General features: G+C 46.9%; 31 pseudogenes; all 31 read left to right on the forward strand.

The window, feature by feature from the left end:
* The first annotated feature begins 68 nt into the window (after positions 1-68).
* LOC140279368 (5S ribosomal RNA) lies at positions 69-187 on the forward strand (annotated as a pseudogene).
* A 269-nt stretch (positions 188-456) lies between these two features.
* Positions 457-575, forward strand: LOC140291250 (5S ribosomal RNA; annotated as a pseudogene).
* Positions 576-844: 269 nt separating this feature from the next.
* Positions 845-963, forward strand: LOC140300535 (5S ribosomal RNA; annotated as a pseudogene).
* Positions 964-1232: 269 nt separating this feature from the next.
* On the forward strand, positions 1233-1351 carry LOC140306334 (5S ribosomal RNA; annotated as a pseudogene).
* Positions 1352-1620: 269 nt separating this feature from the next.
* Positions 1621-1739, forward strand: LOC140288616 (5S ribosomal RNA; annotated as a pseudogene).
* Positions 1740-2008: 269 nt separating this feature from the next.
* On the forward strand, positions 2009-2127 carry LOC140280081 (5S ribosomal RNA; annotated as a pseudogene).
* A 656-nt stretch (positions 2128-2783) lies between these two features.
* On the forward strand, positions 2784-2902 carry LOC140300386 (5S ribosomal RNA; annotated as a pseudogene).
* Positions 2903-3171: 269 nt separating this feature from the next.
* On the forward strand, positions 3172-3290 carry LOC140295524 (5S ribosomal RNA; annotated as a pseudogene).
* Positions 3291-3559: 269 nt separating this feature from the next.
* On the forward strand, positions 3560-3678 carry LOC140298845 (5S ribosomal RNA; annotated as a pseudogene).
* Positions 3679-3947: 269 nt separating this feature from the next.
* LOC140309243 (5S ribosomal RNA) lies at positions 3948-4066 on the forward strand (annotated as a pseudogene).
* Positions 4067-4335: 269 nt separating this feature from the next.
* On the forward strand, positions 4336-4454 carry LOC140313682 (5S ribosomal RNA; annotated as a pseudogene).
* A 269-nt stretch (positions 4455-4723) lies between these two features.
* LOC140279150 (5S ribosomal RNA) lies at positions 4724-4842 on the forward strand (annotated as a pseudogene).
* Positions 4843-5111: 269 nt separating this feature from the next.
* LOC140300536 (5S ribosomal RNA) lies at positions 5112-5230 on the forward strand (annotated as a pseudogene).
* Positions 5231-5499: 269 nt separating this feature from the next.
* LOC140299667 (5S ribosomal RNA) lies at positions 5500-5618 on the forward strand (annotated as a pseudogene).
* Positions 5619-5887: 269 nt separating this feature from the next.
* LOC140288618 (5S ribosomal RNA) lies at positions 5888-6006 on the forward strand (annotated as a pseudogene).
* A 269-nt stretch (positions 6007-6275) lies between these two features.
* LOC140313688 (5S ribosomal RNA) lies at positions 6276-6394 on the forward strand (annotated as a pseudogene).
* Positions 6395-6663: 269 nt separating this feature from the next.
* Positions 6664-6781, forward strand: LOC140297016 (5S ribosomal RNA; annotated as a pseudogene).
* A 272-nt stretch (positions 6782-7053) lies between these two features.
* On the forward strand, positions 7054-7172 carry LOC140284942 (5S ribosomal RNA; annotated as a pseudogene).
* Positions 7173-7441: 269 nt separating this feature from the next.
* On the forward strand, positions 7442-7560 carry LOC140291251 (5S ribosomal RNA; annotated as a pseudogene).
* A 269-nt stretch (positions 7561-7829) lies between these two features.
* LOC140300538 (5S ribosomal RNA) lies at positions 7830-7948 on the forward strand (annotated as a pseudogene).
* Positions 7949-8217: 269 nt separating this feature from the next.
* LOC140306356 (5S ribosomal RNA) lies at positions 8218-8336 on the forward strand (annotated as a pseudogene).
* A 269-nt stretch (positions 8337-8605) lies between these two features.
* On the forward strand, positions 8606-8724 carry LOC140288619 (5S ribosomal RNA; annotated as a pseudogene).
* Positions 8725-8993: 269 nt separating this feature from the next.
* Positions 8994-9112, forward strand: LOC140280085 (5S ribosomal RNA; annotated as a pseudogene).
* Positions 9113-9768: 656 nt separating this feature from the next.
* LOC140300387 (5S ribosomal RNA) lies at positions 9769-9887 on the forward strand (annotated as a pseudogene).
* A 269-nt stretch (positions 9888-10156) lies between these two features.
* On the forward strand, positions 10157-10275 carry LOC140296527 (5S ribosomal RNA; annotated as a pseudogene).
* Positions 10276-10544: 269 nt separating this feature from the next.
* On the forward strand, positions 10545-10663 carry LOC140302249 (5S ribosomal RNA; annotated as a pseudogene).
* Positions 10664-10932: 269 nt separating this feature from the next.
* On the forward strand, positions 10933-11051 carry LOC140284816 (5S ribosomal RNA; annotated as a pseudogene).
* A 269-nt stretch (positions 11052-11320) lies between these two features.
* LOC140306367 (5S ribosomal RNA) lies at positions 11321-11439 on the forward strand (annotated as a pseudogene).
* A 269-nt stretch (positions 11440-11708) lies between these two features.
* LOC140297266 (5S ribosomal RNA) lies at positions 11709-11827 on the forward strand (annotated as a pseudogene).
* A 269-nt stretch (positions 11828-12096) lies between these two features.
* Positions 12097-12215, forward strand: LOC140302260 (5S ribosomal RNA; annotated as a pseudogene).
* Positions 12216-12484: 269 nt separating this feature from the next.
* Positions 12485-12603, forward strand: LOC140299476 (5S ribosomal RNA; annotated as a pseudogene).
* The last annotated feature ends 54 nt before the right edge of the window (positions 12604-12657 follow it).

Raw genomic sequence — 12657 nt, forward strand, 5'->3', positions numbered from 1 at the left:
ATCTGGTTACACAGAGGAAGTGTATGATTCCAGTACCTATATAATGCACATTTGTCACCGATATTGTTGCTTACGGCCGCACCACCCTGAATATACCTGACCTCGTCTGATCTTGGAAGAAAAGCAGGGTTGGGCCTCGTTAGTATTTGGATGGGAGACCACTTCGGAATACGAGGTGCTGTAAGCTTTTTCTCTTCTCTGTACCACCTGCATGTCTTTTGTTGCAACGTCTGATCACCCTGTGACACATGAGGAAGTTGGTCATCTTCAGCTTCTGCTGCTTTGTTGGCAGACACAAAGTGATCTGAGAGTCTCAGTTTCAGCTCGAGAGAATAATCACGTCAGGGAAGAAGATGTGCCCACTACTTATCAGCTTTTCTCGGCAATTATCTGGTTACATAGAGGAACTGTATGATTCCAGTACCTATATAATGCACATTTGTCACAGTTATGGTTGCTTACGGCCACACCACCCTGAATATGCCTGACCACGTCTGATCTCGGAAGCCAAGCAGGTTTGGGCCTGGTTAGTACTTGGATGGTAGAATATCTGGGAATACCAGGTGCTGTAAGCTGATTCTCTTCTCTCTACCACCTGCATGTCTTTTGTTGCAACGTCTGATCACCCTGTGACACATGAGGAAGTTGGTCATCTTCAGCTGCTGCTGCTGTGTTGGCAGACACAAAGTGATCTGAGAGTCTCAGTTTCAGCTGCAGAGAATAATCACGTCAGGGCAGAAGATGTGCCCACTACACATCAGCCTTTCTCGGAAATGATCTGGTTGCATAGAGGAACCGTATGATTCCAGTACCTATATAATGCACATTTGTCAGAGACATTGTTGCTTACGGCCACACCACCCTGAACATACCCGACCTCGTCTGATCTCGGAAGCCAAGGAGGGTTGGGCGTGGTTAGTACTTGGATGGAAGACCTCTTGGGAATACCAGGTGCTGTAAGCTTTTTCTCTTCTCTCGACCACCTGCATGTCTTTTGTTGCAACGTCTGATCACCCTGTGACACATGAGGAAGGTGGTCATCTTCAGCTGCTGCTGCTTTGTTGGCAGACACGAAGTGATCTGAGAGTCTCAGTTTCAGCTGCAGAGAATGATCACATGAGGGAAGAAGATTTGCCCACTACAAGTCAGCCTTTCTCGGCAATTATCTGGTTACATAGAGGAACCGTATGATTCCAGTACCTATATAATGCACATTTGTCACAGACATTGTTGCTTACGGCCACACCACCCTGAACATGCCCGACCTCGTCTGATCTCGGTAGCCAAGGAGGGTTGGGCCTGGTTAGTACTTAAATGGGAGACCGCTTGGGAATACCAGGAGCTGTAAGCTTTTTGTCTTCTCTCGACCACCTGCATGTCTTTCTTTGCAACGTCTGATCACCCTGTGACACATGAGGAAGTTGGTCATCTTCAGCTGCTGCTGCTTTGTTGGCAGACACGAAGTGATCTGAGAGTCTCAGTTTCAGCTGCAGAGAATAATCACATCAGGGAAGAAGATGTGCCCATAACAAGTCAGCCTTTCTCTGCAATTATCTGGTTACATAGAGGAATTGTATGATTCCAGTACCTATATAATGCACATTTGTCACAGAAATTGTTCCTTACGGCCACACCACCCTGAATAAGCCCGACCTCGTCTGATCTCGGAAGCCAAGGAGGGTTGGGCCTGGTTAGTACTTTAATGGGAGACTGCTTGGGAATACCAGGTGCTGTAAGCGTTTTGTCTTCTCTCGACCACCTGCATGTCTTTTGTTGCAACGTCTGATCACCCTGTGACACATGAGGAAGTTGGCCATCTTCAGCTGCTGCTGCTTTGTTGGAAGACACGAAGTGATCTGAGAGTCTCAGTTTCAACTGAAGAGAATAATCACGTCAGGGAAGAAGATGTGCCGACTACACATCAGCCTTTCTCAGCAATTATCTGGTTACATAGAGGAACCGTATGATTCCTGTACTTATATAATGCACTTTTGTCAGACCCATTGTTGCTTACGGCCACACCACCCTGAACATACCCGACCTCGTCTGATCTTGGAAGCCAAGCAGGGTTGAACCTGCTTAGTACTTGGATGGGAGACTGCTTGGGAATACCAGGTGCTGTAAGCATTTTCTCTTCTCTCTACAACCTGCATGTCTTTTGTTGCAACGTCTGATCACCCTGTGACACATGAGGAAGTTGGTCATCTTCAGCTGCTGCTGCTTTGTTGGCTGACACAAAGTGATCTGAGAGTCTCAGTTTCAGTTGCAGAGAATGATCACATCAGAGAAGATGATTTGCCCGCTACACATCAGCCTTTCTCGGCCATTATCTGGTTGCATAGAGGAACCGTATGATTCCAGTACCTATATAATGCACATTTGTCAGAGACATTGTTGCTTACGGCCACACCACCCTGAATAAGCCCGACCTCGTCTGATCTCGGACACCAAGAAGGTTGTACCTGGTTAGTACTTGGATGGGAGACAGCTTGGGAATACCAGGTGCTGTAAGCTTTTTCTCTTCTCTCTACCACCTGCATGTCTTTTGTTGCAACGTCTGATCACCCTGTGACACGTGAAGAAGTTGGTCATCTTCAGCTGCTGCTGCTTTGTTGATAGACACGAGGTGATCTGAGAGTCTCAGTTTCAGCTGAAGAGAATAATCACATCAAGGAGGAAGATGAACCAACTACAAGTCAGCCTTTTTCGGCAATTATCTGGTTACACAGAGGAAGTGTATGATTCCAGTACCTATATAATGCACATTTGTCACCGATATTGTTGCTTACGGCCGCACCACCCTGAATATACCTGACCTCGTCTGATCTTGGAAGAAAAGCAGGGTTGGGCCTGGTTAGTACTTGGATGGGAGACCACTTCGGAATACCAGGTGCTGTAAGCTTTTTCTCTTCTCTCTACCACCTGCATGTCTTTTGTTGCAACGTCTGATCACCCTGTGACACATGAGGAAGTTGGTCATCTTCAGCTGCTGCTGTTTTGTTGGCTGACACGAAGTGATCTGAGAGCCTCAGTTTCAGTTGCAGAGAATGATCACATCAGAGAAGATGATATGCCCGCTACACATCAGCCTTTCTCGGCAATTATCTGGTTGCATAGAGGAACCGTATGATTCCAGTACCTATATAATGCACATTTGTCAGAGACATTGTTGCTTACGGCCACACAACCCTGAACATGCCCGACCTAGTCTGATCTCGGAAGCCAAGCACAGTTGGGCCTGGTTAGTACTTGGATGGAAGACCTCTTGGGAATACGAGGTGCTGTAAGCTTTTTCTCTTCTCTGTACCACCTGCATGTCTTTTGTTGCAACGTCTGATCACCCTGTGACACATGAGGAAGTTGGTCATCTTCAGCTTCTGCTGCTTTGTTGGCAGACACAAAGTGATCTGAGAGTCTCAGTTTCAGCTCGAGAGAATAATCACGTCAGGGAAGAAGATGTGCCCACTACTTATCAGCTTTTCTCGGCAATTATCTGGTTACATAGAGGAACTGTATGATTCCAGTACCTATATAATGCACATTTGTCACAGTTATGGTTGCTTACGGCCACACCACCCTGAATATGCCCGACCACGTCTGATCTCGGAAACCAAGCAGGTTTGGGCCTGGTTAGTACTTGGATGGTAGACTGTCTGGGAATACCAGGTGCTGTAAGCTTTTTCTCTTCTCTCTACCACCTGCATGTCTTTTGTTGCAACGTCTGATCACCCTGTGACACATGAGGAAGTTGGTCATCTTCAGCTGCTGCTGCTGTGTTGGCAGACACAAAGTGATCTGAGAGTCTCAGTTTCAGCTGCAGAGAATAATCACGTCAGGGAAGAAGATGTGCCCACTACACATCAGCCTTTCTCGGAAATGATCTGGTTGCATAGAGGAACCGTATGATTCCAGTACCTATATAATGCACATTTGTCAGAGACATTGTTGCTTACGGCCACACCACCCTGAACATACCCGACCTCGTCTGATCTCGGAAGCCAAGGAGGGTTGGGCGTGGTTAGTACTTGGATGGGAGACTGCTTGGGAATACCAGGTGCTGTAAGCGTTTTCTCTTCTCTCTACAACCTGCATGTCTTTTCTTGCAACGTCTGATCACCCTGTGACACATGAGGAAGTTGGCCATCTTCAGCTGCTGCTGCTTTGTTGGAAGACACGAAGTGATCTGAGAGTCTCAGTTTCAACTGAAGAGAATAATCACGTCAGGGAAGAAGATGTGCCCACTACACATCAGCCTTTCTCAGCAATTATCTGGTTACATAGAGGAACCGTATGATTCCTGTACTTATATAATGCACTTTTGTCAGACACATTGTTGCTTACGGCCACACCACCCTGAACATACCCGACCTCGTCTGATCTCGGAAGCCAAGCAGGGTTGAACCTGCTTAGTACTTGGATGGGAGACTGCTTGGGAATACCAGGTGCTGTAAGCGTTTTCTCTTCTCTCTACAACCTGCATGTCTTTTGTTGCAACGTCTGATCACCCTGTGACACATGAGGAAGTTGGTCATCTTCAGCTGCTGCTGCTTTGTTGGCAGACACAAAGTGATCTGAGAGTCTCAGTTTCAGCTACAGAGAATAATCACGTCAGGGAAGAAGATGTGCCCACTACAAGTCAGCCTTTCTCTGCAATTATCTGGTTACATAGAAGAAGTGTATGATTCCAGTACCTATATAATGCACATTTGTCACAGCTATTGTTGCTTACGGCCGCACCACCCTGAATATGCCTGACCTCGTCTGATCTTGGAAGAAAAGCAGGGTTGGGCCTGGTTAGTACTTGGATGGTGGACTATCTGGGAATACCAGGTGCTGTAAGCTTCTTCTCTTCTCTCTACCACCTGCATGTCTTTTGTTGCAACGTCTGATCACCCTGTGACACATGAGGAAGTTGGTCATCTTCAGCTGCTGCTGCTTTGTTGGCAGACACAAAGTGATCTGAGAGTCTCAGTTTCAGCTACAGAGAATAATCACGTCAGGGAAGAAGATGTGCCCACTACAAGTCAGCCTTTCTCTGCAATTATCTGGTTACATAGAAGAAGTGTATGATTCCAGTACCTATATAATGCACATTTGACACAGCTATTGTTGCTTACGGCCACACCACCCTGAACATACCCGACCTCGTCTGATCTCGGAAGCCAAGGAGGGTTGGGCGTGGTTAGTACTTGGATGGAAGACCTCTTGGGAATACCAGGTGCTGTAAGCTTTTTCTTTTCTCTCGACCACCTGCATGTCTTTTGTTGCAACGTCTGATCACCCTGTGACACATGAGGAAGGTGGTCATCTTCAGCTTCTGCTGCTTTGTTGGCAGACACGAAGTGATCTGAGAGTCTCAGTTTCAGCTGCAGAGAATGATCACATGAGGGAAGAAGATTTGCCCACTACAAGTCAGCCTTTCTCGGCAATTATCTGGTTACATAGAGGAACCGTATGATTCCAGTACCTATATAATGCACATTTGTCACAGACATTGTTGCTTACGGCCACACCACCCTGAACATGCCCGACCTCGTCTGATCTCGGTAGCCAAGGAGGGTTGGGCCTGGTTAGTACTTGGATGGGAGACCACTTGGGAATACCAGGAGCTGTAAGCTTTTTGTCTTCTCTCGACCACCTGCATGTCTTTTGTTGCAACGTCTGATCACCCTGTGACACATGAGGAAGTTGGTCATCTTCAGCTGCTGCTGCTTTGTTGGCAGACACGAAGTGATCTGAGAGTCTCAGTTTCAGCTGCAGAGAATGATCACATCAGGGAAGAAGATGTGCCCATAACAAGTCAGCCTTTCTCTGCAATTATCTGGTTACATAGAGGAATTGTATGATTCCAGTACCTATATAATGCACATTTGTCACAGAAATTGTTCCTTACGGCCACACCACCCTGAATAAGCCCGACCTCGTCTGATCTCGGAAGCCAAGGAGGGTTGGGCCTGGTTAGTACTTTAATGGGAGACTGCTTGGGAATACCAGGTGCTGTAAGCGTTTTCTCTTCTCTCTACAACCTGCATGTCTTTTCTTGCAACGTCTGATCACCCTGTGACACATGAGGAAGTTGGCCATCTTCAGCTGCTGCTGCTTTGTTGGAAGACACGAAGTGATCTGAGAGTCTCAGTTTCAACTGAAGAGAATAATCACGTCAGGGAAGAAGATGTGCCCACTACACATCAGCCTTTCTCAGCAATTATCTGGTTACATAGAGGAACCGTATGATTCCTGTACTTATATAATGCACTTTTGTCAGACACATTGTTGCTTACGGCCACACCACCCTGAACATACCCGACCTCGTCTGATCTCGGAAGCCAAGCAGGGTTGAACCTGCTTAGTACTTGGATGGGAGACTGCTTGGGAATACCAGGTGCTGTAAGCGTTTTCTCTTCTCTCTACAACCTGCATGTCTTTTGTTGCAACGTCTGATCACCCTGTGACACATGAGGAAGTTGGTCATCTTCAGCTGCTGCTGCTTTGTTGGCTGACACAAAGTGATCTGAGAGTCTCAGTTTCGGTTGCAGAGAATGATCACATCAGAGAAGATGATTTGCCCGCTACACATCAGCCTTTCTCGGCAATTATCTGGTTGCATAGAGGAACCGTATGATTCCAATACCTATATAATGCACATTTGTCAGAGACATTGTTGCTTACGGCCACACCACCTTGAATAAGCCCGACCTCGTCTGATCTCGGACACCAAGAAGGTTGTACCTGGTTAGTACTTGGATGGGAGACAGCTTGGGAATACCAGGTGCTGTAAGCTTTTTCTCTTCTCTCTACCACCTGCATGTCTTTTGTTGCAACGTCTGATCACCCTGTGACACGTGAAGAAGTTGGTCATCTTCAGCTGCTGCTGCTTTGTTGATAGACACGAGGTGATCTGAGAGTCTCAGTTTCAGCTGAAGAGAATAATCACATCAAGGAGGAAGATGATGTGCCCACTACAAGTCAGCCTTTTTCGGCAATTATCTGGTTACACAGAGGAAGTGTATGATTCCAGTACCTATATAATGCACATTTGTCACCGATATTGTTGCTTACGGCCGCACCACCCTGAATATACCTGACCTCGTCTGATCTTGGAAGAAAAGCAGGGTCGGGCCTCGTTAGTATTTGGATGGGAGACCACTTCGGAATACGAGGTGCTGTAAGCTTTTTCTCTTCTCTGTACCACCTGCATGTCTTTTGTTGCAACGTCTGATCACCCTGTGACACATGAGGAAGTTGGTCATCTTCAGCTTCTGCTGCTTTGTTGGCAGACACAAAGTGATCTGAGAGTCTCAGTTTCAGCTCGAGAGAATAATCACGTCAGGGAAGAAGATGTGCCCACTACTTATCAGCTTTTCTCGGCAATTATCTGGTTACATAGAGGAACTGTATGATTCCAGTACCTATATAATGCACATTTGTCACAGTTATGGTTGCTTACGGCCACACCACCCTGAATATGCCTGACCACGTCTGATCTCGGAAGCCAAGCAGGTTTGGGCCTGGTTAGTACTTGGATGGTAGAATATCTGGGAATACCAGGTGCTGTAAGCTGATTCTCTTCTCTCTACCACCTGCATGTCTTTTGTTGCAACGTCTGATCACCCTGTGACACATGAGGAAGTTGGTCATCTTCAGCTGCTGCTGCTGTGTTGGCAGACACAAAGTGATCTGAGAGTCTCAGTTTCAGCTGCAGAGAATAATCACGTCAGGGCAGAAGATGTGCCCACTACACATCAGCCTTTCTCGGAAATGATCTGGTTGCATAGAGGAACCGTATGATTCCAGTACCTATATAATGCACATTTGTCAGAGACATTGTTGCTTACGGCCACACCACCCTGAACATACCCGACCTCGTCTGATCTCGGAAGCCAAGGAGGGTTGGGCGTGGTTAGTACTTGGATGGAAGACCTCTTGGGAATACCAGGTGCTGTAAGCTTTTTCTCTTCTCTCGACCACCTGCATGTCTTTTGTTGCAACGTCTGATCACCCTGTGACACATGAGGAAGGTGGTCATCTTCAGCTGCTGCTGCTTTGTTGGCAGACACCAAGTGATCTGAGAGTCTCAGTTTCAGCTGCAGAGAATGATCACATGAGGGAAGAAGATTTGCCCACTACAAGTCAGCTTTTCTCGGCAATTATCTGGTTACATAGAGGAACCGTATGATTCCAGTACCTATATAATGCACATTTGTCACAGACATTGTTGCTTACGGCCACACCACCCTGAACATGCCCGACCTCGTCTGATCTCGGTAGCCAAGGAGGGTTGGGCCTGGTTAGTACTTAAATGGGAGACCGCTTGGGAATACCAGGAGCTGTAAGCTTTTTGTCTTCTCTCGACCACCTGCATGTCTTTTGTTGCAACGTCTGATCACCCTGTGACACATGAGGAAGTTGGTCATCTTCAGCTGCTGCTGCTTTGTTGGCAGACACGAAGTGATCTGAGAGTCTCAGTTTCAGCTGCAGAGAATAATCACATCAGGGAAGAAGATGTGCCCATAACAAGTCAGCCTTTCTCTGCAATTATCTGGTTACATAGAGGAATTGTATGATTCCAGTACCTATATAATGCACATTTGTCACAGAAATTGTTCCTTACGGCCACACCACCCTGAATAAGCCCGACCTCGTCTGATCTCGGAAGCCAAGGAGGGTTGGGCCTGGTTAGTACTTTAATGGGAGACTGCTTGGGAATACCAGGTGCTGTAAGCGTTTTGTCTTCTCTCGACCACCTGCATGTCTTTTGTTGCAACGTCTGATCACCCTGTGACACATGAGGAAGTTGGCCATCTTCAGCTGCTGCTGCTTTGTTGGAAGACACGAAGTGATCTGAGAGTCTCAGTTTCAACTGAAGAGAATAATCACGTCAGGGAAGAAGATGTGCCGACTACACATCAGCCTTTCTCAGCAATTATCTGGTTACATAGAGGAACCGTATGATTCCTGTACTTATATAATGCACTTTTGTCAGACCCATTGTTGCTTACGGCCACACCACCCTGAACATACCCGACCTCGTCTGATCTTGGAAGCCAAGCAGGGTTGAACCTGCTTAGTACTTGGATGGGAGACTGCTTGGGAATACCAGGTGCTGTAAGCATTTTCTCTTCTCTCTACAACCTGCATGTCTTTTGTTGCAACGTCTGATCACCCTGTGACACATGAGGAAGTTGGTCATCTTCAGCTGCTGCTGCTTTGTTGGCTGACACAAAGTGATCTGAGAGTCTCAGTTTCAGTTGCAGAGAATGATCACATCAGAGAAGATGATTTGCCCGCTACACATCAGCCTTTCTCGGCCATTATCTGGTTGCATAGAGGAACCGTATGATTCCAGTACCTATATAATGCACATTTGTCAGAGACATTGTTGCTTACGGCCACACCACCCTGAATAAGCCCGACCTCGTCTGATCTCGGACACCAAGAAGGTTGTACCTGGTTAGTACTTGGATGGGAGACAGCTTGGGAATACCAGGTGCTGTAAGCTTTTTCTCTTCTCTCTACCACCTGCATGTCTTTTGTTGCAACGTCTGATCACCCTGTGACACGTGAAGAAGTTGGTCATCTTCAGCTGCTGCTGCTTTGTTGATAGACACGAGGTGATCTGAGAGTCTCAGTTTCAGCTGAAGAGAATAATCACATCAAGGAGGAAGATGAACCAACTACAAGTCAGCCTTTTTCGGCAATTATCTGGTTACACAGAGGAAGTGTATGATTCCAGTACCTATATAATGCACATTTGTCACCGATATTGTTGCTTACGGCCGCACCACCCTGAATATACCTGACCTCGTCTGATCTTGGAAGAAAAGCAGGGTTGGGCCTGGTTAGTACTTGGATGGGAGACCACTTCGGAATACCAGGTGCTGTAAGCTTTTTCTCTTCTCTCTACCACCAGCATGTCTTTTGTTGCAACGTCTGATCACCCTGTGACACATGAGGAAGTTGGTCATCTTCAGCTGCTGCTGTTTTGTTGGCTGACACGAAGTGATCTGAGAGCCTCAGTTTCAGTTGCAGAGAATGATCACATCAGAGAAGATGATATGCCCGCTACACATCAGCCTTTCTCGGCAATTATCTGGTTGCATAGAGGAACCGTATGATTCCAGTACCTATATAATGCACATTTGTCAGAGACATTGTTGCTTACGGCCACACAACCCTGAACATGCCCGACCTAGTCTGATCTCGGAAGCCAAGCACAGTTGGGCCTGGTTTGTACTTGGATGGAAGACCTCTTGGGAATACGAGGTGCTGTAAGCTTTTTCTCTTCTCTGTACCACCTGCATGTCTTTTGTTGCAACGTCTGATCACCCTGTGACACATGAGGAAGTTGGTCATCTTCAGCTTCTGCTGCTTTGTTGGCAGACACAAAGTGATCTGAGAGTCTCAGTTTCAGCTCGAGAGAATAATCACGTCAGGGAAGAAGATGTGCCCACTACTTATCAGCTTTTCTCGGCAATTATCTGGTTACATAGAGGAACTGTATGATTCCAGTACCTATATAATGCACATTTGTCACAGTTATGGTTGCTTACGGCCACACCACCCTGAATATGCCCGACCACGTCTGATCTCGGAAGCCAAGCAGGTTTGGGCCTGGTTAGTACTTGGATGGTAGACTGTCTGGGAATACCAGGTGCTGTAAGCTTTTTCTCTTCTCTCTACCACCTGCATGTCTTTTGTTGCAACGTCTGATCACCCTGTGACACATGAGGAAGTTGGTCATCTTCAGCTGCTGCTGCTGTGTTGGCAGACACAAAGTGATCTGAGAGTCTCAGTTTCAGCTGCAGAGAATAATCACGTCAGGGAAGAAGATGTGCCCACTACACATCAGCCTTTCTCGGAAATGATCTGGTTGCATAGAGGAACCGTATGATTCCAGTACCTATATAATGCACATTTGTCAGAGACATTGTTGCTTACGGCCACACCACCCTGAACATACCCGACCTCGTATGATCTCGGAAGCCAAGGAGGGTTGGGCGTGGTTAGTACTTGGATGGTAGACTGCTTGGGAACACCAGGTGCTGTAAGCTTTTTCTCTTCTCTCGACCACCTGCATGTCTTTTGTTGCAACGTCTGATCACCCTGTGACACATGAGGAAGGTGGTCATCTTCAGCTGCTGCTGCTTTGTTGGCAGACACGAAGTGATCTGAGAGTCTCAGTTTCAGCTGCAGAGAATGATCACATGAGGGAAGAAGATTTGCCCACTACAAGTCAGCCTTTCTCGGCAATTATCTGGTTACATAGAGGAACCGTATGAATCCAGTACCTATATAATGCACATTTGTCACAGACATTGTTGCTTACGGCCACACCACCCTGAACATGCCCGACCTCGTCTGATCTCGGTAGCCAAGGAGGGTTGGGCCTGGTTAGTACTTAAATGGGAGACCGCTTGGGAATACCAGGAGCTGTAAGCTTTTTGTCTTCTCTCGACCACCTGCATGTCTTTTGTTGCAACGTCTGATCACCCTGTGACACATGAGGAAGTTGGTCATCTTCAGCTGCTGCTGCTTTGTTGGCAGACACGAAGTGATCTGAGAGTCTCAGTTTCAGCTGCAGAGAATAATCACATCAGGGAAGAAGATGTGCCCATAACAAGTCAGCCTTTCTCTGCAATTATCTGGTTACATAGAGGAATTGTATGATTCCAGTACCTATATAATGCACATTTGTCACAGAAATTGTTCCTTACGGCCACACAACCCTGAACATGCCCGACCTAGTCTGATCTCGGAAGCCAAGCACAGTTGGGCCTGGTTTGTACTTGGATGGAAGACCTCTTGGGAATACGAGGTGCTGTAAGCTTTTTCTCTTCTCTGTACCACCTGCATGTCTTTTGTTGCAACGTCTGATCACCCTGTGACACATGAGGAAGTTGGTCATCTTCAGCTTCTGCTGCTTTGTTGGCAGACACAAAGTGATCTGAGAGTCTCAGTTTCAGCTCGAGAGAATAATCACGTCAGGGAAGAAGATGTGCCCACTACTTATCAGCTTTTCTCGGCAATTATCTGGTTACATAGAGGAACTGTATGATTCCATTACCTATATAATGCACATTTGTCACAGTTATGGTTGCTTACGGCCACACCACCCTGAATATGCCCGACCACGTCTGATCTCGGAAGCCAAGCAGGTTTGGGCCTGGTTAGTACTTGGATGGTAGACTGTCTGGGAATACCAGGTGCTGTAAGCTTTTTCTCTTCTCTCTACCACCTGCATGTCTTTTGTTGCAACGTCTGATCACCCTGTGACACATGAGGAAGTTGGTCATCTTCAGCTGCTGCTGCTGTGTTGGCAGACACAAAGTGATCTGAGAGTCTCAGTTTCAGCTGCAGAGAATAATCACGTCAGGGAAGAAGATGTGCCCACTACACATCAGCCTTTCTCGGAAATGATCTGGTTGCATAGAGGAACCGTATGATTCCAGTACCTATATAATGCACATTTGTCAGAGACATTGTTGCTTACGGCCACACCACCCTGAACATACCCGACCTCGTCTGATCTCGGAAGCCAAGGAGGGTTGGGCGTGGTTAGTACTTGGATGGAAGACCTCTTGGGAATACCATGTGCTGTAAGCGTTTTCTCTTCTCTCTACAACCTGCATGTCTTTTGTTGCAACATCTGATCACCCT

The sequence above is a fragment of the Leuresthes tenuis genome, unplaced genomic scaffold (assembly GCF_036924035.1).
Source record: "Leuresthes tenuis unplaced genomic scaffold, fLeuTen1.0.hap1 SCAF_1, whole genome shotgun sequence".
NCBI lineage: Eukaryota > Metazoa > Chordata > Actinopteri > Atheriniformes > Atherinopsidae > Leuresthes > Leuresthes tenuis.